The following is a 24,910-nucleotide window of genomic DNA, read 5'->3' as shown; positions in this document are numbered from 1 at the left end:
TTACCTTTGCGACGCTGCATATTTGTGTTAGCCACCAAATCTGAATTATTCGCTTTACGCTTACTGTTATTCCCATGGCCCCCTTGGTTGTGGTGCTACCCTTTTGCACCGCCGTTCCTCTTTCCCTTCTCCGGTTTGTCCTCCTCTGAATCCGGATCCTTGGTATTATCTGAATCGGCATACTTAACTAAAGCGGCCATGAGTGTTGACATGTCGTTGCAATGACGTTTGAGCCTTCCCAACTTCTGTTTTAATGGCTTGAAACGGCAATTGCCCTCCAATGTTAATACTGCGGTATCTGCATTAATACGATCTGACGAATGCAAAATTGTCGAGACTCATTTAACCCAATGGGTCGTGGACTCCCCTTCCTCTTGGACACAAGCGGCCATATCTACAATTGACATCGACTGCTTGCACGTATCCTTGAAGTTCTGGATAAACCGGCGCTTTAATTCGGCCCATGAGTCGATAGAGTTGGTTGGCAAGCTCTTCAACCAAGTACGAGCTGTTCCTTCCAGCATCATGGTGAAATATTTAGCACAAACCGCCTCATCCACATCTAACATCTCCATTGCCATGTCATAGCTCTCTACCCACGCCTCTGGCTGCAAATCGGCGGTGTAATTTGGTACCTTACGAGGTCCCTTGAAATCCTTGGGCAATCGCACATTACGCAATGCGGGAGTTAAACATGGTACCCCTAGGGAACTAAACATTACCCCTGGCTCCACAGAGGCAGTGGGGTGAACCGGAGTATGATGCCGTGCTTCGTGTCGAGCTGTCAACTCAGCCCCCCATCGTGCGCGGCCGTGATCCACAACATCTTGCGCATTAGCACCTCCCCCGGCCGGGTTGTTCCCCCGTGGCGAATTTCGATGGCGTGCGCTACTGGATACGGCCGGTTCGTCCTCCATGTGTCTGCTATAACTCCGGCTTGGACAGGGAGTGGAATGAATCCTCTCACGGCTGTGTGAATACACTTGCTGTTGATTCAGTGCTGTCTGAAGGAGATCCCTGGCCCGACACGCTTCTACTGCCACTAGTGATTCGCCGTCGGTTGGGAGAGCCGCCAGGCGTGAAGCGGCGGCCACAATATTATCCAACGGGTTGAAATAATGCCCGGGCGGCGTTGATGATACAACGTTGTTCTGGCGAGGCAAGTTTGTTGCACGTGGCTGAACCAGCGCTCCTGCTTCCAGTGCCCCCGCCCGGTTTGGCGCGGGTTGATTACCAGCTCCTGCACCTGGCGTGTTGAAAAGCTTTTGCGGCTCATAAGCCGACGGGAGACGTGATCGGTACCTTCTTCTCATGACCTCTTCTGAAGCATTCTGATATAGTCTAATCCGGTAATCTTGTGCTTCCAACTCGGCCCGCTCTGTGGCCATCCTGGCGTTCTCTGCCGCCAGGTCCGCTTTAGCCTGGGCTATCTGATCTTTTACCTTTAGAATCTCCGCATTGTGCTGATCCTTGGCTGTTGCGTCTACCTCCGCGGACATCAGTGCCGCTAGAGCATCAAACAAATCAGACAAGACTTGGGCCGAAGGCGGCGCCGAGCTTCCTGCACCTGCTGGCGTGGCCGTTGTTGAACCAGAGAGCACTGCTGCGGCGGTAGATGAATGAGGTGTCGGTCGTGTGCCGGCCATGAAGACAGCAGCCCGGTTTGGCAGACCAGGGGAATCCGGAATACCGTTGCCCTCGGATCCTCCCTCAATCCAGCCGTCGTACAACTGGTAGAGCGATTCGGTTCCTCCGGAAGACTCGTCATCACTGCGGACTACGTTTTCTCCATCAGAGATCGGTTCCTCCTCGTAACCCGAACCATGGATGACACCCACGAAAACATGCCTGGCCTCAGGCTGAGCCAGTGAAGAACTTGCGTGCCGAGCCGTCTCGATGATGTCAGTGCAGGTGTCTGGCTCGGGGGCCGGTTCGCCGATCTTGCCGATGAAGATGTGAATCCCACCAAAGGGGACCCGGTACCCGTATTCAATTGAATCAGCCTCGGGACCACATCCTGCGTTGTCGATGTAGAGCTTGCCGCGGCGAATCTTCGTCATCCGGCCCACATCGTATCCCTTCAGTCCATCGAAATTGCTCTTCAAGAACTCGAAACCATCGTGCGATAGCCCCACGGTGGGCGCCAACTGTCGTGGAATTGTCACAGAAGATGTCCTCATGGAAGGACTTACTCGTGGAGCCATCAGTACGGGTTAGCTTGAAGGGGTTAAACCGGACAAAGGGACATGAGAGTTTATACTAGTTCGGCCCCTTCGATGAAGGTAAAAGCCTACGTCTAGTTGTGATTGGTATTGCTGGGGTTTCGAAGACCAGGGAGCGAATCCGCTTTGTCTGGCTTCGAGTTGTTGTTTCCTGTCCCTGAACCGCCGCCGGGTCACCCCTTTATATATTTAGGAGGATCCCGGCCGGTCTACGGAGTCCCGAGGCTAGCTCATACAAGTGTCCGCCTCGGTCTCTTCTTCCTTATCTTACAATGCAAGTTTATACAATCATGGCGGTTTACTATCATGGGCCCTAAACCGCCTGTGGGCTCTGGGCCTCTAAGCTTCATCTGTAAAGCGCCATCTTCCGGGTTTCCTTGGGCTTCAGTATAACTGAAGGTGAACCGGCCCCTCCTGGGCGGTTTACCCTCAGTGGTTATGTCTTCAACATAAGGTGTATCCAACAGTTTCTTTTGGGTATCCTATGAAGACACACTTCTCCAATTTGGGTTCGAGCTTATCAGGTTGAAACTTTTTCACATAAGCATCTCAACCCCAAACTTTAAGAAACAACAGCTTTGGTTTCTTGCCAAACCATAGTTCATACGGTGTCGTCTCAACGGATTTAGATGGTGCCCTATTTAATGTGAATGCAGCTGTCTCTAATGCATAACCCCAAAAATGATAATGGTAAATTCGTAAGAAACATCATAGGTCGCACCATATCTAATAAAGTACAGTTACGATGTTCGGACACACCATTATACTGTGGTGTTCGAGGTTGCGTGAGTTGCGAAACTATTCCACATTGTTTCAAATGAAGACCAAACTCATAACTCAAATATTTGCCTCTGTGATCAGATCGTAGAAACTTTATTTTCTTGTTATGATGATTTTCCACTTCACTCTGAAATTCTTTGAACTTTTCAAACGTTTCAGACATATGATTCATTAAGTAGATATACCCATATCTGCTCAAATCATCTGTGAAGGTCAGAAAATAATGATACCTGCCGCGAGCCTCAACACTCATCGGACCGCATACATCGGTATGTATTATTTCCAATAAGTCAGTGGCTCAGTTCATTGTTCCGGAGAACAGAGTCTTAGTCATCTTTCCCATGAGGCATGGTTCGCAAGCATCAAATGATTCATAATCAAGTGATTCCAAAAGTCCATCTGCATGGAGTTTATTCATGCGCTTTACACAAATATGACCTAAACGGCAGTGCCACAAATATGTTGCACTATCATTATCAACTTTGCATCTTTTGGCATCAATATTATGAATATGTGTATCACTACAATCGATATTCAATAAACCATTTATATTAAGTGTATGACCATAGAAGGTTTTATTCATGTAAACAGAACAACAATTATTCTTTGACTTGAATGAATAACCGTATTGCAATAAACATGATCCAATCATATTCATGCTCAACGCAAACACGAAATAACATTTATTTTAGGTTCAACACTAATCCCGAAGGTAAAAGGAGTGTGCGATGGTGATCTTATCAACCTTGGAATCATTTCCAACACACATCGTCACCTTGCCCTTAACTAGTCTCTGTTCATTTTGCAACTTCTGTTTCGAGTTACTAATCTTAGCAACTGAACTGGTATCAAATACCCTGGGGTTACTATGAACACTAGTAAAGTACACATCAATAACATGTATATCAAATATACTTTTGTTCACTTTGCCATCCTTCTTATCCGCCAAGTATTTGGGGGTAGTTCCGCTTCAAGTGACCATTCCTTTTGCAGTAGAAGCACTCAGTTTCAGGCTTAGGTCTAGATTTGGGCTTCTTCATGGGAGTGGCAACTTGCTTGCCATCCTTCTTGAAGTTCCCTTTATTTACCATGCCCTTTTACTTGAAACTAGTGGTCTTGTCAACCATCAACACTTGATGCTTTTTCTTGATTTCTACCTTCGCCGATCAGCATCGCGAAGAGCTTGGGAATCGTTTCTGTTATCCCTTGCATATTATAGTTCATCAAGAAGTTCTAGTAACTTGGTGATAGTGACTAGAGAACTTTGTCAATCACTATCTTATCTAGAAGATTAACTCCCACTTGATTCAAGTGATTGTAGTACTCAGACATTCTGAGCACATGCTCACTAGCTGAGCTATTCTCCTCCATCTTGTAGGCAAAGTACTTGTCAGAGGTCTCATACCTCTTAACACGGGCATGAGTCTGAAATACCAATTTCAGCTCTTGGAACATCTCATATGCTCCGTGGCATTCAAAACATTTTTGAAGTCCCGGTTCTAAGCTGTAAAGTATGGCGCACTAAACTATCAAGTAGTCATCATACCGAGCTTGTCAAACGTTCATAACGTCTACATCTGCTCTTGCAAAAGGTCCGTCACCTACCGGTGCATCAAGGACATAATTCTTCTGTGCAGCAAGGAGGATAATCCACAGATCATGGATCCAGTCCGCATCATTGCTACTATTATCTTTCAACTTATTTTTCTCTAGGAACATATCATAAATAAAACGGGGAAGCTATACGCGAGCAATTGATCTACAACATAGATATGCAAATACTATCAGGACTAAGTTCATGATAAATTTAAGTCCAATTAATCATATTACTTAAGAACTCCCACTTAGATAGACATCCCTCTAGTCATCTAAATGATCACGTGATCCATATCAACTAAACCATGTCCGATCATCACGTGAGATGGAGAAGTTTTCAATGGTGAACATCACTATATTGATCATATCTACTATATGATTCACACTCGACCTTTCAGTCTCACTATTCCGAGGCCATATCTGCATATGCTAGGCTCGTCAAGTTTAACCTGAGTATTCTGTTTGTGCAAAATTGGCTTGCACCCATTTTTTGTGAACGCAGAGCTTATCACACCTGATCATCACGTGGTGTCTCGGCACGACGAACTGTAGCAACGGTGCCTACTCAGGGAGAACACTTATACCTTGAAACTTGGTGAGAGATCATCTTATAATGATACCGCCAGACTAAGCAAAATAAGATGCATAAAGGATAAACATCACATGCAATCAATATAAGTGATATGATATGGCCATCATCATCTTGTGCCTTCGATCTCCATCTCCAAAGCACCGTCATGATCACCATCGTCACCGGCTTGACACCTTGATCTCCATCATAGCATCGTTGTCGTCTCGCCAACTATTGCTTCCACAACTATCGCTACCGCTTAGTGTTTAAGTATAGCAATTACATGGCGATTGCATTTCATATAGTAAAGCGACAACCATATGGCTCCTGCCAGTTGCCGATATCTGTGTTACAAAACATGATCATCTCATACAACAATTTATATAATCATGTCTTGACCATATCACATCACAACATGCCCTGCAAAAACAAATTAGACATACTCTACTTTGTTGTTGCAAGTTTTACGTGGCTGCTACGAGCTTCTAGCAAGAACCGTTCTTACCTACGCATCAACACCACAACGTAGTATAGTGATTGCTATTTGATCTTCAGAAAGAACCCTGTTCATTTAAACCGATTCAACTAAAGTTGGAGAAACAGACACCCACTAGCCACCTATGTGCGAAGCATGTTGGTAGAACTAGTCTCGCGTAAGCATACGCGTAATATCGGTCTAAGCCGCTTCATCCAACAATACCGCTGAATCAAGAATCTACTAGTGACGGCAAGAAATATGTATATACCCACGCCCACAACTCCTTTATGTTCTACTCATGCATATAACATCTACGCATATACCTGGCTCTGATGCCACTGTTGGGGAACGCAGTAATTTCAAAAAAATTCCTACGCACACACAAGATCCATCTAGGTGATGTATAGCAACGAGCGGGAAAGTGTGTCCATGTACCCTCGTAGACTGAAAGCGGAAGCGTTAAGTAACGCGGTTGATGTAGTCTAACGTCTTCACGATCCAACCTATCAAGTACTGAACGCACGGCACCTCCGCGATCTGCACACGTTCAGCTCAGTGACATCCCTCGTACTCTTGATCCAGTTGAGGCCAAGGGAGAGTTTTGTCAGCATGATGACGTGATGACGGTGATGATGAAGTTACCGAGACAGGGCTTCGCCTAAGCACTACAATGATATGACTGAGGTGGAAATCTGTGGAGGGGGCACCACACATGGCTAAACAATCAACTTGTGTGTCTATGGGGTGTCCCCTTCCCCGTATATAAAGGGGGGAGGAGGAGAGGGCTGGCCTAGGAGGAGGCGCGCCCAAGGGGGGGGGGGCAATCCTACTCCAAGTAGGTTTGCCCCCCTTTCGTATTCCCACTAGGAGAAGGAGGAAGGAGGAGGAGAGGAGAAGGAAAGGGCTGGCCGGCCCCCCAAACCCTAAACCAATTTGGTTTGGGCCTAGGGGGGCGGGTGAGGGAGTCCTGGATTAGGGGGTCCTCGGATAGTCGGACTATATACTTTGGCCAGACTGTTGGACAATGAAGATACAAGATTGAAGACTTTGTCCCGTGTCCGGGTGGGACTCTCCTTTGCATGGAAGGCAAGCTTGGCAATTCAGATATGTAGATCTCCTCCCTTGTAACCGACTCTGTGTAACCCTAGCCCCCTCCGGTGTCTATATAAACCGGAGGGTTTAGTCCGTAGGACAACAATAATCATAATCATAGGCTAGCTTCTAGGGTTTAGCCTCTACGATCTCGTGGTAGATCAACTCTTGTAATACTCATATCATCAAGATCAATCAAGCAGGAAGTAGGGTATTACCTCCATCGAGAGGTCCGAACCTGGGTAAACATTGTGTCCCTTGCCTCCTGTTATCATCAGCCTTAGATGCACAGTTCGGGACCCCCTACCCAAGATCCACCGGTTTTGACACCGACATTGGTGCTTTCATTGAGAGTTCCACTGTGCCATCATGATAAAGGCTTGATGGCTCCTTTGATCATCGGCAACGATGCGATCCAGGGTGAGGTTTTTCTCCCCGGACAGATCTTCATATTCGGTGGCTTCGTACTGCGGGCCAACTCGCTTGGCCATCTGGAGCAGATCAAGAGCTACGCCCCCGGCCATCAGGTTAGGTTTGGAAGCTCGAACTATACTGCCAACATCCGCGGAGACTTGATCTTTGACAGATTCGAGCCCATGTCAGGTGCACCGCACAGTCACGACGAGCATGACTTAGCTCTACCGTTGGATGGTGTTCAGGAGATCACACCTGTGGCTACTCCGGCCCTCAATCCGGAGCAGATCGTGCTGTCCAAGGACGGGTGGATAGACCCCGCCACAGAGACCGCACACTCAGCGGCGATAGAGCCGAATACTGACTTCACCTCCTATGAGACCTGTGTTACCGGACCCTTGGATTCGTCCCCGGCCACAGGCTCCGAACCGCTTGCATCCGTGCCTATCGAATCTAACTGGTCACCAATTATAGAGTTTACCTCCGCGGATATCTTTCAGCACTCGCCCTTGGGCGACGTGCTAAATTCATTAAGGTCTCTCTCCTTGTCAGGAGACCCTTGGCCGAACTATGTCCGGCTTGAGTGGGAAGCGGACGAAGAAATTCATTCCCCACCCACCACCCACTTAATAACCATTGTCGATGACTTAACCGACATGCTTGATTTCGACTCTGAAGACATCGACGGTATGGACGACGATGCAGGAGAAGAATAGGAACCACCGCCCACAGGGCGCTGGATAGCCACCTCATCATATGATATATACATGGTGGACACCCCCAAAGAAAGCAATGACAATAAGGCAACAGAGGATAATCCTCTTGAGAAGCAATCTAAGCACCGGCGTCATCGACGCCGCTCTAAGCCCCCCAATAGCAAAAGTAATAACGCTGCAGACAGTGCCGATGACGAAGACAATCCCCTCCAGCCAGGCTTCGAGCGGGAGGATGGGCATACGAGCCCTAAGGAACAGGCGACAGACGGAGAACTAGGGGATGACAACTACATGCCCCTCTCCGAAGACGAAGCGAGCCTCGGCGATGAAGAATTCATCGTGCATGAGGATCCCGTCGAGCAGGAGCGCTTCAAGCGCCGGCTTATAGCCACAGCAAAAAGCCTAAAGAAAAAGCAGCAGCAGCTTCAAGCTGATCAAGATCTGCTAGCGGATAGATGGACCGAGGTCCTGACAGCCGAGGAACACGAACCCGAGCGCCCAACCAAAAGTTACCCAAAGCGCATGTTGCTACCCCAAATCGAGGAGGAAGCATTAAAGCCTACACTACCAGCATATGATGTGGCTGACCGGCCACCTCGTGGCCGAGACAAAGCGGCATATCAGCCCGAAGTCCAGTCCGCACCCCGTCGCCAGTCAAAGAAAAACACCAAGGCCCGGGGCTACACGCAGGACCTGCGAGACGTATTGGAAAACAAAGAAGGGCATACAAGATCAATCTACGGATCACGGGGGCGCGCCCCAACGCGTGACGACGACCATCACGCCGGATATACTAAAAGCAAATCCGGCGGGGCTGAATACAGCAGACAAGACTCATACGAACTGCGTCGTGATATAGCCTGGCACAGAGGCGCCCCACACCCGCTATGCTTCACCGATGAAGTAATGGATCACGAATTCCTAGAAGGGTTTAAACCCGTAAACATTGAATCATATGATGGTACAACAGACCCCGCGGTATGGATTGAAGATTTCCTCCTCCACATCCACATGGCCCGCGGTGACGATCTACATGCCATCAAGTACCTCCCACTAAAACTCAAAGGACCGTCTCAGCATTGGCTAAATAGCCTGCCGACAAACTCCATTAGCAGTTGGGAGAACTTGGAAGATGCATTCCTTGACAACTTCCAGGGCACTTATGTGCGACCACCGGATGCCGATGACTTGAGTCACATAACCCAACAGCCCGGGGAGTCAGCCAGGAAATTCTGGACTCGGTTCCTAACTAAAAACAACCAAATTGTCGACTGTCCGGATGCCGAGGCCTTAGCAGCATTTAAACATAACATCCATGACGAGTGGCTCGCCCGACACCTCGGCCAAGAGAAGCCGAAGTCCATGGCAGCCCTCACGACACTCATGACCCGCTTTTGTGTGGGCAAGGACAGCTGGCTGGCTCGCAGCAATAACACATTGAAAAATCCTGGCAATTCAGATGCCAGAGATAGCAATGACAAGCCACGTCGCAATAGACACAAGCACCGCAACAACAGTGACAACGCCGAAGATACGATAGTCAATGCTGGATTCAGTGGCTCTAAATCCGGTCAGTGGAAAAAGCCATTCAAAAGAAGCAATCCGGGCCCGTCCAGTTTGGACCGCATACTCGATCGCTCGTGCTAAATTCACGGCACCCCCGATAAACCAACCAACCACACCAATAGAGAATGCTGGGTGTTCAAACAGGCCGACAAGTTGAATGCCTAAAACAAGGAAAAGGGGTTGCATAGCGATGACGAGGAGGAGCCCCGGCCGCCGAACATAGGAGGACAGAAGAAATTTCCTCCCTGAGTGATAACAGTGAACATGATATACGCAACCCATATTCCCAAGCGAGAACGGTAGCGTGCACTAAGGGACGTCTATGCAATGGAGCCGGTCGCCCCAAAGTTCAACCCATGGTCTTCTTGTCCGATCACTTTCGATCATAGGGACCACCCTACCAGTATCCGTCATGGTGGTTCTGCCGCATTGGTCCTTGACCCCATCATAGACGGATTTCACCTCACTCGAGTCCTTATGGACGGTGGCAGTAGCCTGAACCTACTCTATCAGGATACAGTGCGCAAAATGGGTATCGACCCCTCAAGGATCAAACCCACAAAAACCACCTTTAAAGGTGTCATACCAGGTGTAGAGGCCTGTTGCACGGGCTCAGCCACACTAGAAGTGGTCTTGGGATCCCTGGACAACTTCCAAAGCGAGGAGTTGATCTTCGATATCGTCCCCTTCCGCAGTGGCTATCACGCACTGCTCGAATGAACCACATTTGCTAGATTCAATGCGGTACCGCATTATGCATACCTCAAGCTCAAAATGCCAGGACCTCGCGGGGTTATAATAGTTAATGGAAACACAGAACGCTCGCTCCGTACGGAGGAGCACACTGCGGCCCTCGCAGCAGAAGTACAAAGCAGCCTTCTGAGGCAAACCGCCAATTCGGCGATAAAGCCCTCGGACACCTTCAAGCGAGTCCGGAGTACCCTGCAACAGGATCGCCCGGCATGTTCTAAGCTCGCCTAGCAATCCGGCCTCCATCCCAGTCCTAGTCAAGTGGCGAAATTTGCGCCGCGCGTCCATAATTACGCACTCAAGATAGGGCATAGACAGAGGCACGACTATGGCACGGTCTACAATGCGGCTCAACCACCTCAGGACCCGTATATCTTTACCATTTTCTTCCTTTCAGGACACTATTCTCTGAAGGCCCTCTCCGATACCCTGATTATCAGACCCATCACAGGAAGGAAACACCAAGGAAGCAATAAGCTTTGCCGTACAAGGGAATCCCCAGGTGGTTTCTGATAACGATCGCTATACCTGTTTTACATACCCACACGCAGCCTGCCCTTGGATAGGACATGTCAAATAGTCCTATTTTTGCTTATTGCACTACTTGTATACATACACTTTGACGTATCATTTAAATAACAATGCATAGTGTTAGCTTATTATTGCTTTTCTCCCTGTCTGCTCATTTATGACAAATTGCAACCGTACAGTCTGGTATGTCCAGTGCGCCAGGGGCTTTAGTGTACCCCATAACATGACAAGAAAAGTCTGAACACTTTCGACAGTGCGGCACCCCGAACTTATAACATTATATGCATCCACTCCGAATCATGTCTTGGGTCAATAGTTGGGTTTGCCTGGCTCCCATGTTTTGGTACCTTACGTTCCGCTATATCGGCTAAGGTAGCACTGGGATAACTACTGCGATTGTGTCCCGGTTCTTCCAGACGAGCACCTCAGTAGAGAAAGCCAAAAACTAACTATCATGATACGACGAGAGCTGGTCGCTGTTCGAGAGGTCTCAAATCCTTAAATATTATTTCCGCTTCAGGCGAGGAATCGTCCTTGTCCGATTTAGGCGTATATAGCGCCCCAAGTTCGGCCTTCCGAATACTAGGGGCTTTACCAAAATATAAAATTGTAGACTTCTATGGCTAAGTGAGAGTGATAAAGATGTATAGTCTGATTGCCTTGTTCGCTGCGCTAAACACCTCCTTAAAGGACCAATTTTTTTTTGGATAAAGAGTGTTTAAGATTTATCCCGAACACCTCAGTACTAGTTACATGGGCGCGGAAGCCGACGACTGGCCAACTCTCAGATTTTATAAATGTCCGCACAGAAGGTAATATTTTAAATCGACAAGCATTATATAGCGCACATGAACTCGTTTTAATATTACAAGGATCACATGAGTACATTCATTCAAATATTACATCCTTAGCACATTCCTCCGCCACAAGGCGGGCACCCTTTAGGACACTATCATAATACTTTTCGGGGTGGCGATGCTCCTTGCCCTCCGGTGGCCCCTCCTTCACCAGCTTTTCGGCGTCCATCTTCGCCCAGTGCACTTTCGCACGGGCAAAGGCCCTGCGCGCACCTTCAATGCAGACGGACCACTTTATGACTTCAAGCTGGTCACTCAAGGACATCGGATGTTCGGTCCCAGTATATTGAGACCAGAACAACTTTTCCGTCGAGCTCCCTTTCCTCAGCCCGGTAGAACTCCGTGGCATCCGATACACCGCTGGGTAGATTTGCGAACGCTCCTGGAGAGCTCCGAATTAGGGTAAGTAAAAAGAAAGTTTCCTTCACATGCTTGCTTTGAATAATGAATGCCTTACCCGCCGCTATCTTCTTGACCGCCTGAATCTCCTGGAGGGCCTTTTGAGCTTCGGCCTTGGCATTTTGTGTGTTCTTGAGGGCCTTCGCAAGCTCGGATCCCTACGTCTTAGAGTCACGCTCCAAGGACTCATATTTTTTGACGAAATCCTGGAGCTCTTGCTGAACCTCGCCGACTCGGGCCTCTTGCTTCTCGCGCTCGATGCGCTCCTGGGCTGCTCTTTCTTCGGCCTCGGACAACGCCTTCTTCAGGGCCGCCACTTCGGTCGTGGCCCCTATCAAAATTCATGATGATCCCATGATCTAGTAACCGTTTTCATTTTTTTCTTTATCAATATACAGACGGGGTATCACTTACCTTTGTTCTCTTCGAGCTGCCTCTTGGTAAGGCCGAGCTCTTCCTCGGACCGCTCAAGGTCCCGCTTCAGTCCGGAGACCTCCGCAATACGAGCGGCAGCGACCAGCAGTGAAGCTTGCTTATTCACATAGACATATTCTGATTAGACTCCTATGATTATTATTTGATCCTCTGTTCGGCCTTTCTTTGCGAACACCAAACAGAGCATCAGGGGCTACTGTCTACGCTGTGATATTTTCTGATAATTTGATTACTTACCTCAAAGCCTGTTAGGAGGCTGGCACAGGCTTCGGTCAGTCCACTTTTGGCAGACCAAACCTTCTCGACCACCGCACTCATGATAGTGCGGTGCTCTTCGTCAATGGAAGCACCGCGAAGCGTTTCCAGCAAGTTGTCCGATGCCTCTGGATGGACAAAGGCCATCGGCACAGACGGCTCACCCCCCGTAGCGAGGGGTCGCCTAACAAAATCCGGAACCACTCGAGGTTCCGGCGCAGTATCCGGCTGGGGGCCAAACTTGCTGCGGCCCCCGACATTAGAGCCCACGAGAGTCTTGCCCCCCATGCGCCCAGTCAGTGCCCTTTGAGACAACACCTCAATGTAGTCTGTAGGCCGGGCAGAGGTGGCTGTCGGGAGTGAATCGCTGTTCATCGCCGACTGCCCAAAGACTCATCCGAAGAGGATACGTCGATATGGGCTTTGGATGGACTGCATGATCATGTTTGACATGATAAGAAGTAATAAAACAAAACATACCAGAACTATTATAGTATCCGGATACTTATGACTTCACCAGGGGCTTGTCCCTGGGCAACCACTCCTCGTCGCTATAAGCGGCTGTTGTGGAGCAGTCCAGAAGGAGGGTCCTTCCCTTCTTGGACCCTTTGGCCTCCCCAGATGGGGCGGCCTTCCTTTTCTTGTCTCCCCCGGCTGGGGGGGGGGGGAGAACTTTCCTCTTCCTCCTCCTCGTTTTCATCGGAGGAGTGCGCCTCGGTGTTTTCGGACGATGAGTCCGATACAACCTTGCGCCGAAGACCTTTTCTGGACCCCGCGAACTTCTTCTTGGCCTTCTTCTCCGGCGCCTCATAGGGCACCGGAACCAGCATCTACGTTAAGAGATTCCTGGCTGGATCTTCGGGCAATGGGGCCGGACAATCGATCTGCTCCGCTATTGCTACCCAGTCCTGTTAAATGGCGTGGAGGCTCAGATCCCTCACATGATTATACTAGGGAAAGGAACATCTTATGAGATATAAAGAACTTACCGGATTGGCGGGGCGCTTTGCGCTGAGTCCGCGACCCTCGGTAAGGGGAGGAGGTACCTGGCGGCCTTGAACAACACCCTCCAGACGTCTTGGTGCGTCGTGTCGAAAAGCTCTCGCAGCGTCTGGTGCTTGGCCGGGTCGAACTCCCACATATTGAATGCCCGTCTTTGACACGGAAGGATCCGGCGGAAGAGCATGACCTAGACCACGTTGACAAGCTTGATTATCTTGCTTACCATATTTTAAACACAGTTCTGGAGTCCAGTCAGCTCCACTAATGAACCCCAGGATAGGCCCTTCTCTTTCCAGGAGGTGAGCCGCATGGGGATGCCGAATCGAAATTCGGGGGCCGCCACCTAGTTGGTGTCGTGCGGCTCGTTGATGTAGAACCACCCCGATTGCCACCCCTTCACGGTCTCCACATAGGAGCCTTCGAGCCAGGTGACGTTGGGCATTTTGCCCACCATGGCGCCTTTGCACTCCGCTTGCTGGCCGACCACCACCTTTGGTTTCACGTAGAAGGTCTTCAGCCACAGGCCAAAGTGGGGCTTGATGCGGAGGAAGGCCTTGCACACGACGATAAACGACGAGATGTTGAGGATGAAATTGGGGGCTAGATCATGGAAGTCCAGCCCGTAGTAGAACATGAGCCCGCGGACAAACGGGTGGAGGGGAAATCCCAGCCCGCAGACAAAGTGGGTGAGGAATACAACCCTCTCATGGGGTGCTGGAGTAGGGACAATCTGCCCCGCGTTTGGGAGCCGGTGCGCGATGTCTGCGGCTAGGTATTCGGCTTCCGGGAGCTTTGTAATGTTCTCCTCCGTAACGGAGGAGACCATCCACTTGCCTCCTGCTTCGAACATGTTTGGAATGGCTTTGCGGAGAAAATGAGAACTTGGGCGCTGGAGCTCGAGTGCGCGAGAATGGATAGGCAGGGGAAGAAGAAGGCATGGGTGAAAAAGAGGAGTCCTTGTACCTTTATAAAGGCAGTAGAAACTGTGCGCCTCCCTACTTGCCCCATAAAATCGCTTATTCCCCAAGCGCCGTGATTGATGGCGTGGTTGGGTTACCCATATCCGTATTGATGAGAATCCCGTGATAAGGGGAACACGATCTCTGCTTCGACAAGATGTGCCAATAAAACCGCCTCGCAAGACGTGCAGTGGCAGGCAGGGAAAAACGGTTCGTAATGACCGGGCCACAGGAGGACGTCACGTTTTAAAAAGTTGTCAGCATATTAGATTTGTGGAATAAAATAATCTCTATGGTGGTATGTGGAATTTATTTTGCAGAGCCGGACATGATCCTTGTGTTCAAAATCTTCTATGGAGTATTCGGAGAAGAACCCGCCTTGCAGTGCCAAAGACAATCTGCGCGCCAGACTCATCATCATTGAAGCCTGGTTCAGGGGCTACTGAGGGAGTCCTAGATTAGGGGGTCCTCGGACAGCGGGACTATATACTTTGGCCGGACTATTGGACTATGAAGATACAAGATTGAAGACTTCATCCCGTGTCCGGGTGGGACTCTCCTTTGCGTGGAAGGCAAGCTTGGCAATTCGGATATGTAGATCTCCTCCCTTGTAACCGACTCTGTGTAACCCTAGCCCCCTCCGGTGTCTATATAAATTGGAGGGTTTAGTCCGTAGGAAAACAACAATCATAATCATAGGCTAGCTTCTAGGGTTTAGCCTCTACAATCTCGTGGTAGATCAACTCTTGTAATACTCATATCGTCAAGATCAATCAAGTTGGAAGTAGGGTATTACCTCCATCGAGAGGGCCCGAACCTAGGTAAACATTGTGTCCCCTACCTCCTGTTACCATCAGCCTTAGACGCACAGTTTGGGACCCCCTACCCAAGATCCGCCGGTTTTGACACTGACAGTGGGCCCCACCACTTTCCTGCTGCCCTCTTTATCCACTAGGGCTCAATAAGGCCCATTGACTACCCGGGGGGTTCCGGTAACCTCCTGGTACTCCAGAAAATGCCCGAACTCATCCGGAACCATTCCGGTGTCCAAAGATAGCCTTCCAATATATCGATCTTTATGTCACGACCATTTCGAGACTCCTCGTCATGTCTGTGATCACATCCGGGACTCCGAACTACCTTCGGTACATCAAAACACATAAACTCATAATACCGATCGTCATTGAACGTTAAGCGTGCGGACCCTATGGGTTTGAGAACTATGTAGACATGACCGAGACTCACTTCCGGTCAATAACCAATAGCGAAACCTGGATGCTCATATTGGTTCCTACATATTCTACAAAATCTTTATTGGTCAAACCGCATAAAAACATACGTTGTTCTCTTTGTCATCGGTATGTTACTTGCCCGAGATTCGATCGTCAGTATCTCAATACCTAGTTCAATCTCATTACTGGCAAGTACCTTTACTCGTTCCGTAATGCATCATCTCGCAAATAACTCATTAGTCACATTGCTTGCAAGGCTTATAGTGATGTGCATTACCGAGAGGGCCCAGAGATACCTCTCCGATACATGGAGTGACAAATCCTAATCTCGAACTATGCCAACTCAACAAACACCATCAGAGACACCTCTAGAGCAACTTTATAATCACCCAGTTACGTTGTGACATTTGATAGCACACAAGGTGTTCCTACGGTATTCGGGAGTTGCATAATCTCATAGTCATATGAACATGTATAAGTTATGGAGAAAGCAATAGCAATGAACTAAACAATCATAGTGCTAAGCTAACGGATGGGTCAAGTCAATCACATCATTCTCTAATGATGTGATCCCATTCATCAAATGACAAATCTTATCCATGGCTAGGAAACTTAACCATCTTTGATTAACGAGCTAGTCTAGTAGAGGCATACTAGTGACACTCTGTTTGTCTATGTATTCACACATGTATTAAGTTTCCGGTTAATACAATTCTAGCATGAATAATAAATCACGATATAAGGAAATATAAATAACAACTTTATTATTGCCTCTAGGGCATATTTCCTTCACTGCCTTCCCTTGTGGCCCTTCTCTCCTTTCCACTGAGGCCCATGAAGGCCCAATAGTTCCCCCGGCGAATTCCTGTAACTCTCCGGTACTCCGAAAAATATCCGAACCACTCAGAACCTTTCCGATATCCGAATATGGCCTTCCAATATATCAATCTTTACGTCTCGACCATTTCAAGACTCCTCGTCATGTCCATGATCTCATCCGGGACTCCAAACAAACCTCGTTCATCAAATCACATAACTCATAATACAAATGGTCATCGAATGTTAAGCGTGCGGACCCTACGGGTTTGAGAACTATGTAGACATGACCGAGATATATCTCTCGTCAATAACCAATAGCGGAACCTAGATGCTCATATAGGCTCCTACATATTCTACAAAGATCTTTATCAGCCAAACTGCATAACAACATACGTTGTTCCCTTTGTCATCGGTATGTTGCCCGAGATTTGATCATCGGTATCATCATACGTAGTTCAATCTCGTTATCGGCAAGTCTCTTTACTCATTATGTAATGCATCATCTCGCAACTAACTCATTAGTCACATTACTTGCAAGTCTTATAGTGATGTGCATTACCGAGAAGGCCCAGAGATACCTCTCCAACAATCGGAGTGACAAATCCTAATCTCGATCTGTGCCAACTCAACAAACACCATCGGAGACACCTGTAGAGCATCTTTATAATCACACAGTTACGTTGTGACGTTCGATAGCACAAAGAGTGTTCCTCCAGTATTCGGGAGTTGCATAATCTCATAGTCATAGGAACATGTATAAGTCACGAAGAAAGCAATAGCAATAAACTAAACGATCATAGTGCTAAGCTAAGGGATGGGTCTTCGCCATCACATCATTCTCTAATGATGTTATCCCGTTCATGAAATGAAAACACATGTCTATGGTCAGGAAACTTAACCATCTTTGATTAACGAGCTAGTCAAGTAGAGGCATACTAGGGACACTCTGTTTGTCTATGTATTCACACATGTACTAAGTGTCCGGTTAATACAATGCTAGCATGAATAATAAACATTTATCATGATATAAGGAAATATAAATAACAACTTTATTATTGCCTCTAGGGCATATTTCCTTCAGTCTCCCACTTGCACTAGAGTCAATAATCTAGTTCACATCGTCATGTGATTTGACACCAATAGTCCACATCTTTATGTGATTAGTTCACATCTCCATGTGACTAATACCCAAAGGGTTTACTAGAGTCAATAATCTAGTTCATATCGCTATGTGATTAACACCCAAAGAGTGATCATGTTTTGTTTGTGAGAGAAGTTTAGTCAACGGGTCTGCCACATTCAGAGCCGTATGTGTTTTGCAAATTTTCTATGTCCACAATGCTCTGCACGGAGCTACTCTAGCTAATTTCTCCCACTTTCAATATGTATCCAGATCAAGACTTAGAGTCATGTAGATCGGTGTCAAAAGATTGCATCGACGTAACTCTTTACGCTGAACTCTTTTATCACCTCCATAACTGTCGGTGTACAAAAGTAGGGGCTCTTCTTTTGGCCCCTTTACTTGTGCACGGGTAGTCGGAGCCGCACGCCATGGCCAAACTTATCAGGGCAGAGGAGGGATCCAAAGAGAAGCCGAAGTGCGAGGCAACCAAGGAAACGCCAAGACCAGAAACGTAGGAGAGCAAGAGGGCGAGGTGGACTCCCTTGGCAAGATCCTTGCTGAGGCATTCTCCGCAGCCCCGGCAAGAGCCTTGCCGGGGTAACTTGCCCGATGCCAGTGGAGTGAGCCACCCTTGTGCCCGCAGGCTCCAACCCAACCAACTACGTTGGAACCAGGGCTTGGGAGGCGCATCTGTGGTGGCATACAAATCTTCGTCAAGATCATTAACATATGAGATCAGATGAGGACCAGAAGACGGCAACCCTCGGTGGGATCCTAGCCGAGGAAATCCACAAGACCCCCGGCAAGACCCTTGCCGGGGACAACTACAATGCCATGGCAAGGCCTTTGCCTGGCCCCCAACAAGACCCTTGCCGAGAGCATAAGCAGGGCCACTACCAGGCCCGCGCCAGCCAAGACTCCACCACCATCCCCAAGCAGCTGCTAGCTCAACCAGTTGGGCAGACACCTGCATAGCGACGGGCGGCCTCTACACCGACTCAACAGGCATCTGCGTGGCGGCATGTGACCCTTCATGAAGGCTCCACTATCGTGCCAGCCCAGCAGCCAGCCAACGTGGCGCCATGATGCCTCATCAGCTCAGACGCGTGTCGAGGCCAGGCGAGGCGGCGACAACTGGGACGTGCTTCCCTGGCGTCCCGGATAAAGCGAGAAGGGCACGTCGGCAGCGCATTAAATGCGCTTGTCTGACGGTCCCAGAGGATAGGCTTGTCGACTGTACACCCTTCCACCTCCTGTGTGCCACTATGGCAACCCCTTTTTCCTATAAAAGGAGGCCCGAGGCGACCAGGAGGGGGATTCGGCTCTTTTGGGCAAAGTTCCACCCCGTAGCTAGCTCAAGAACACAAGAACACTCAAATACATCCACCAAAGCAGGACTAGGGTATTACGCATCCTCGCGGCCCGAACCTAGGTAAACGATCCATGTGCTCCCTATCAGACCCGCTCTTCGCACAACCCCGCACCCGCCAACCGTAGAAGGGATCCCAGTGACCCCATAGGTGTCGTTTCCACCGACATCTCTGGCGTGCCAGGTAGGGGGCGCAGTTGTGAAAATCCGGTCTGACAGTTAGCCTAGCGGTTCTTCATCTTCATGGCTCCCATGAAGAAGGCGGCCACGACGGTCGATTCGTCGAGAGCCGGACAGTCCGTACCAGTGCGGGCGAGTAGCGGGCCAGTCGCGGATAGGACCCGAGGCACGGCCCGCGAGCACCAACATCGCTCTGGCAGTCAGAGCCTGGCGAGCAGTGTCGTTCATGCGCAAGACGACGGGCCGCATGCTGCAAAATATAGAGACAGAGCTGGCCCCCCTGCAGTCGGCGCGGGGCCCTCCGGGGGCGTCGCCGTGCCACCCACGGGCGGCGCGGCAACCTCCAAGTTGCCCACCCCGGCGCCCACAGCGTGCTCTTCCCAGGTTGTGCGCGACGAGCAGCGTCACCATGCTGGTGACCCTGGGCACCACCATGGGAAGAGTCCCGTGCGTCATTTATGGCACGAAGGAGGCCAACATGCCTGCCGAAGCGCTGGCGAAAATGGCACATATGCGCTGGGCCGTGACAGAGCTCCATCTAAAATGGTTAGGAGTCGAAGCACCCACGGTCCACGCAGCTTTCGCCACCACCCACGCTAGAAGAAGCTTTGGCGCGCGCGTAGCTGCTCCTCGACTTCCCTCCTATTGCGGAGAAGCTTGACGAGTGAAGAGACACTATCTGGAACCTCATCGGCATCGCCAACAAGGACGAGCCACGGCCGGCAGGGCCCTTAGGCCGACGCTCCATTGAACCACTGCACACCAGCGGCGGAGGGGCCAGAGGCGCCGCGACCACGGTGCACTCTCCTCCTCCATGCCAGCCGCCGTGGGTGTCGGTCCATCGTGATGACGCTTGTGATAACGTTTCCATAGCGTCGCCCGACCCACGGATCCACCGCGACCAACGCCAGGTTCTTCGGGAGCGAGACCATGAAGACGCTCGAACCACCATCGAGCGCCAGCACGATACACGCCACTAGTCAGATAGGCAAGCGGGGCCCTCCATGGACCACCCAGCGCCGGGAGGCTCGGTGGCCTACCTTACGAGGTGGTTTGCCCCGCCTTTACCCATGAGCTGTGGTAGTTCCAGTGGACGTCCCACCGCATGTTCAAGCCCGATGTGGGCGAGAAGTACAATGGCAAGACCCACCCGTCGGAGTTCCTCAACATTTACACCATCGCGATGCAGGCCGCTGGGGCTCATGACAATAAGGTTCTTGCCAATTACTTCCCGTTGGCCCTAAAACCCAATGTCATGTCTTGGTTGATGCACTTGCCGGCGGATTCCATTTCCTCTTGGTTGGACCTGTGTCATGAGTTTGTTGGTGCCTTCACTGGAGGCCACCAAGCTCATGGCCAAGCGAGTGATTTGCATATCATTCCCCAGAAGGAAGGAGAAAACATGCGCAAGTACATACAGAGGTTCAACCGAGTGCAATACAACATCCCAGATGTTCACCCTACCGCCGTGATCAGCGCATTCCATCAGAATGTGCGCAACCGCAAGATGCGTGAAGAGCTGGCAATGAACAAGGTCAAGGATGTGGCCAAACTTTATGTTCTGGCCGATAGATGCGCTCGGGCAGAAGAGGGGAGGAAGTACCCCGGTGAAGACGCCGACACGGAAACCGACTCTACCGACGAAGACACCGCCGCCTCGACGAAGAAGGGTCGATGTCACAACAGGAAGCGCAAGGGCAAGACCGTGCTTGCCATCGAGGGATCCTATGACACCAGCACCGCCAAGAAGGCCAAGGCAGACGACCCCAGCAAGGAGATTGCCGGGTGCGCCGCTTGCCGGGCCTTGGCGGCTACCGGCAAGCCAGGGGGCTCCGACAAGCAGTACTACAAGATCCACCGCACCAAAGGCGATGACCTCCAGAACTACCGACAAGTCGAGCTGCTTGCTGAAAAGCAAAAGGCCGAGTATGAGAGGTGGGACAAGGAGAAGGGCCAAGATGGCGCTGAAGGACTCGACAAGAAGCGTGGCGGCCAAGGAGGTCGATGCGGCAAGGATAACCAGCAAGAGAGGCCCGCTCGGGGCCGCGACAAGAAGCAGGAAGACGATGATCATGACGAGGACGACGAGTCCGGCGAGCATGAGTTATAGAAGGCTATGGAGGCCATGTGCGTTGATGGTGGCGCCTCGCTGCATGCTTCTCACCGCCAGCTCAAACAGTGGGCGCGTGAGATCACAGCAGCGGAGCCCTCGCTCGACGCTCGGAAGCCACTGAAGTGGTCCAGCACGCCCCTCATCTTTGACGCTGAGGACCACCCTGACCGCACAACTGCGGTCGGGTGTTTGCCATTGTTGGTCTCACCAACGATACGCTACCTCAAGGTGAACAAGATGCTGGTCAACGACGGGGCCGGTCTGAACTTGATCTCACCCATTGTGATCAAAAGGCTGCAAATTCCTGATGGAGACCTCGAAGAAACAGGCACGCTTCAAGGGGTCAACCCGGGAAGGAGCCAGCCGAAGGGGAAGGTCACGTTACCTCTGACATTTGGAGGCGAGTTGAACTACATGACGGAGGGGATTGTCTTCGATGTAGCCGAGTTCCCCTTGCCCAACAACGGGATCCTCGGCCGCTTGGCACTAGCCAAGTTCATGGTGGCATCGCACTACGCCTACAACACGCTCAAGATGCCTAGGCCGATGACCATCATCACCGTCCCCTCCGACAAGAAGGACGCGCTGATCTATGCTGACCAACTCTACCGAGAAGCAGTTGCAGCAGCTACCGCCAAGGCACTTGCTCCTACCGCTGAAGCCCCAGGAGGGAAGAAGAAGACCGACAAGACCTCTGGCACCCACTTCGGCAAGCACACCTCTTCGGAGTGTTGTGCTACCGTTGAGGACGTGCCAGAGAGCTCTAACGGTAAGAGCAAGAAATCCAGAGCCGCACCACCAGAGACCAAGAGGGTGTCCGCCAAGGGGGATGTCACGGGAGGGGCTTTCACCATAAGCTCCACCCTTGACAGCAAATAGGAAGACGCGCTCGTCACTTTCCTGCGGGCGAATGTCGATGTGTTTGCATGGCAAGCATCCGACATCCCCGACATTCCCAGGGAAGTGATTGAGCACCATCTTGCTATCTGTCCCCATGCGCGACCCGTCTGGCAGAAGGTCAGGAAGCAAGCTTTGGAACGACAGGAATTCATCACATAGGAGATCAGGAAGTTGGAAGCGGCAGGCTTTGTGAGAGGGGTGCTCCATCCAACGTGGTTGGTCAATCCGGTGGTGGTGCGCAAGGCGAACGGGAAGTGGAGGCTATGTATCGATTACACAGATATCAATAAGTCTTGTCCTAAGGACCCCTTCCCGTTGCCGCACATTGACCAGATTGTTGACTATACAGCCGGGTGCGATCTGTTATCATTCCTCGACGCCTACCTGGGCTACCACCAGATCTTCATGGCAAAGGAAGACGAAGAGAAGAAAACATCATCACCCCATGCGCTACGTATTGCTTTTTATGGATGCCTTTCGGATTGAAGAGTGCTGGCTCGACATTCGCAAGGGCGGTCCAAGTTGGTTTTGAGCCCCAGCTACATAGAAATATGGAAGCTTATATGGATGACATAGTGGTCAAAACCAAGGACAAGGCAACCCTTGTACAAGACTTAGAAGAGACGTTTGCCAACCTACGCAAGATCAACCTCAAGTTGAACCCTGAGAAGTGTGTCTTCGGTGTTCCGTCCGGCAAACTTCTCAGGTTCTTTGTGTCACAACATGGGATTGAGGCAAACCCAGAAAAGATCAAGGCTATTGAGCAGATTGAGGCACCCAAGCAGATCAAGGATGTGCGTCCGCTCACTGGCTGCGTTGCCGCCATGAGCAGGTTCATCTCCAAGTCCGCTTAGCGTGCCCTTCCCTTTTTCAAGATCATGAAGAAGGCGGGCCCAATGAAGTGGAACCCAGAGGCTGAGGCGGCGTTGCAGGATCTGAAGAAATACCTTTCCTCTACACCAATACTAGTTGCGCCTAAACCACAAGAGCCGTTGCTGCTGTATCTGGCGGTGACGAATCAAGTGGTTAGTGTCGCGCTAGTGGTGTAGAGGAAGGTCGGTAAAGAGGTAGTGGCGACGGCGGGACTGGCAGATGGCAAGCCGGAGGTTCCCCCGGCAGGGCCCGATACCGGCAAGGCAAGGCCCCTGGCGGAGTCTGATGCCATCAAGACAGGCCCCATGCAATCAAATGAGGTGGTGCAGAAGAAGATGATGATGCAGCACCTAGTTTACTTTGTCAACTCCCTCCCGCAAGGGGGCTAGGTCAAGGTACTCTAGTGTGCAGAAATTTCTCTTCGGCCTTCTTATGGCCTCGAGGAAGCCGCGTCACTACTTCCAAGCACACGAAATCACCGATGTCACCCGCCCCCCCATTACAATGGATACTGCACAACCCAGATGCAACCGAAAGGATTGTGGAGTGGGCCTTGGAGCTTTGGAGATTTTGGTTTGAAGTTTGAAAGCACTTCGACAATCCAGAGCAGAGTCTTGGCAGAGTTCATTGCAGAATGGACCTCAACGCCTGATGAGGAAATCCAGGAGACCGCCCTCCCAAGGAAGCAAGTCGCAACTGGATCATGTACTTTGTGGGGCTTTCTCGTTGCAAGGCGCCGGTGCTGGTGTGCTGCTCGTCGAACCCACCGGAGAGCACCTTAAGTATGTAATCCAGATGCACTTTCCCAGGGAGATGTCCACCAACAACACTGCTGAGTATGAGGGGTTGCTTGCCGGCCTCAGGATCGCGGCAGACCTCGGGGTCAAGAAGCTCATCGTCAGAGGTGATTCATAGTTTGTCGTCACACAAGTTAACAAAGATTATCAAATCCTGTTGATGGAGGCCTATGTAGATGAGGTGAGGAAGCTGGAGGAGTGCTTTGACAGTATACAAGAAGAGCACGTTCCCCGAGCGGAGAACGACATCGCCGATTACCTGTCGAAGTGCGCTGCATTCAAGTTACCTGTGGAACCAAGTACCTTTTTGCTTCGGTTAACTCAACCATCTGTCGAACCATCAACGGAGCAGAACAAACGGAGGAAATCAGGCCCCGACAAGTACTTTCCCGCTGATCCTCCAGGGGCCGCCGAAAAAGTTGTTGCCGCGGATTCTGAGCCTACCGAGGAGCGACTGATTACGGCGGGCCGTCAAGCCCTGACCGTAGAGATGACCGCTCCCATGGCCGAAGAAATGCCTTTGGTCCTTGTCGTCGAGCCCCAGGCTCCGGCATGGGCACAACACACCGTCCGATTCCTCCAAACAGGGGAGCTTCCTGAGGAGTAGGAAGAAGCAGAGAAAGTATCCTGTCGGTCTGCCATGTATCAGTTCGTCGATGATGTCCTGTACAGAAAGATACCGAATGGTGTGAAATTGAAGTGCATTCCCCGGGAGGAAGGACTGGAGCTATTGGCGGAGATACATGGATGCATATGTGGCTCCCACATAGGGTCGAGGGCCCTTGACGGTAAGGCATTCCGGCAAGGTTTCTTCTGGCCCACTGCCCTCCAGGATGCAACGACCCTAGTAACCAAGTGTGAAGCGTGTCAATTCCATTCAA

Source organism: Triticum aestivum, chromosome 4A, assembly GCF_018294505.1.
Source record: "Triticum aestivum cultivar Chinese Spring chromosome 4A, IWGSC CS RefSeq v2.1, whole genome shotgun sequence".
In the NCBI taxonomy this organism is placed as follows: Eukaryota; Viridiplantae; Streptophyta; class Magnoliopsida; order Poales; family Poaceae; genus Triticum; species Triticum aestivum.
Note: the sequence above shows the minus strand (reverse complement) of the source record.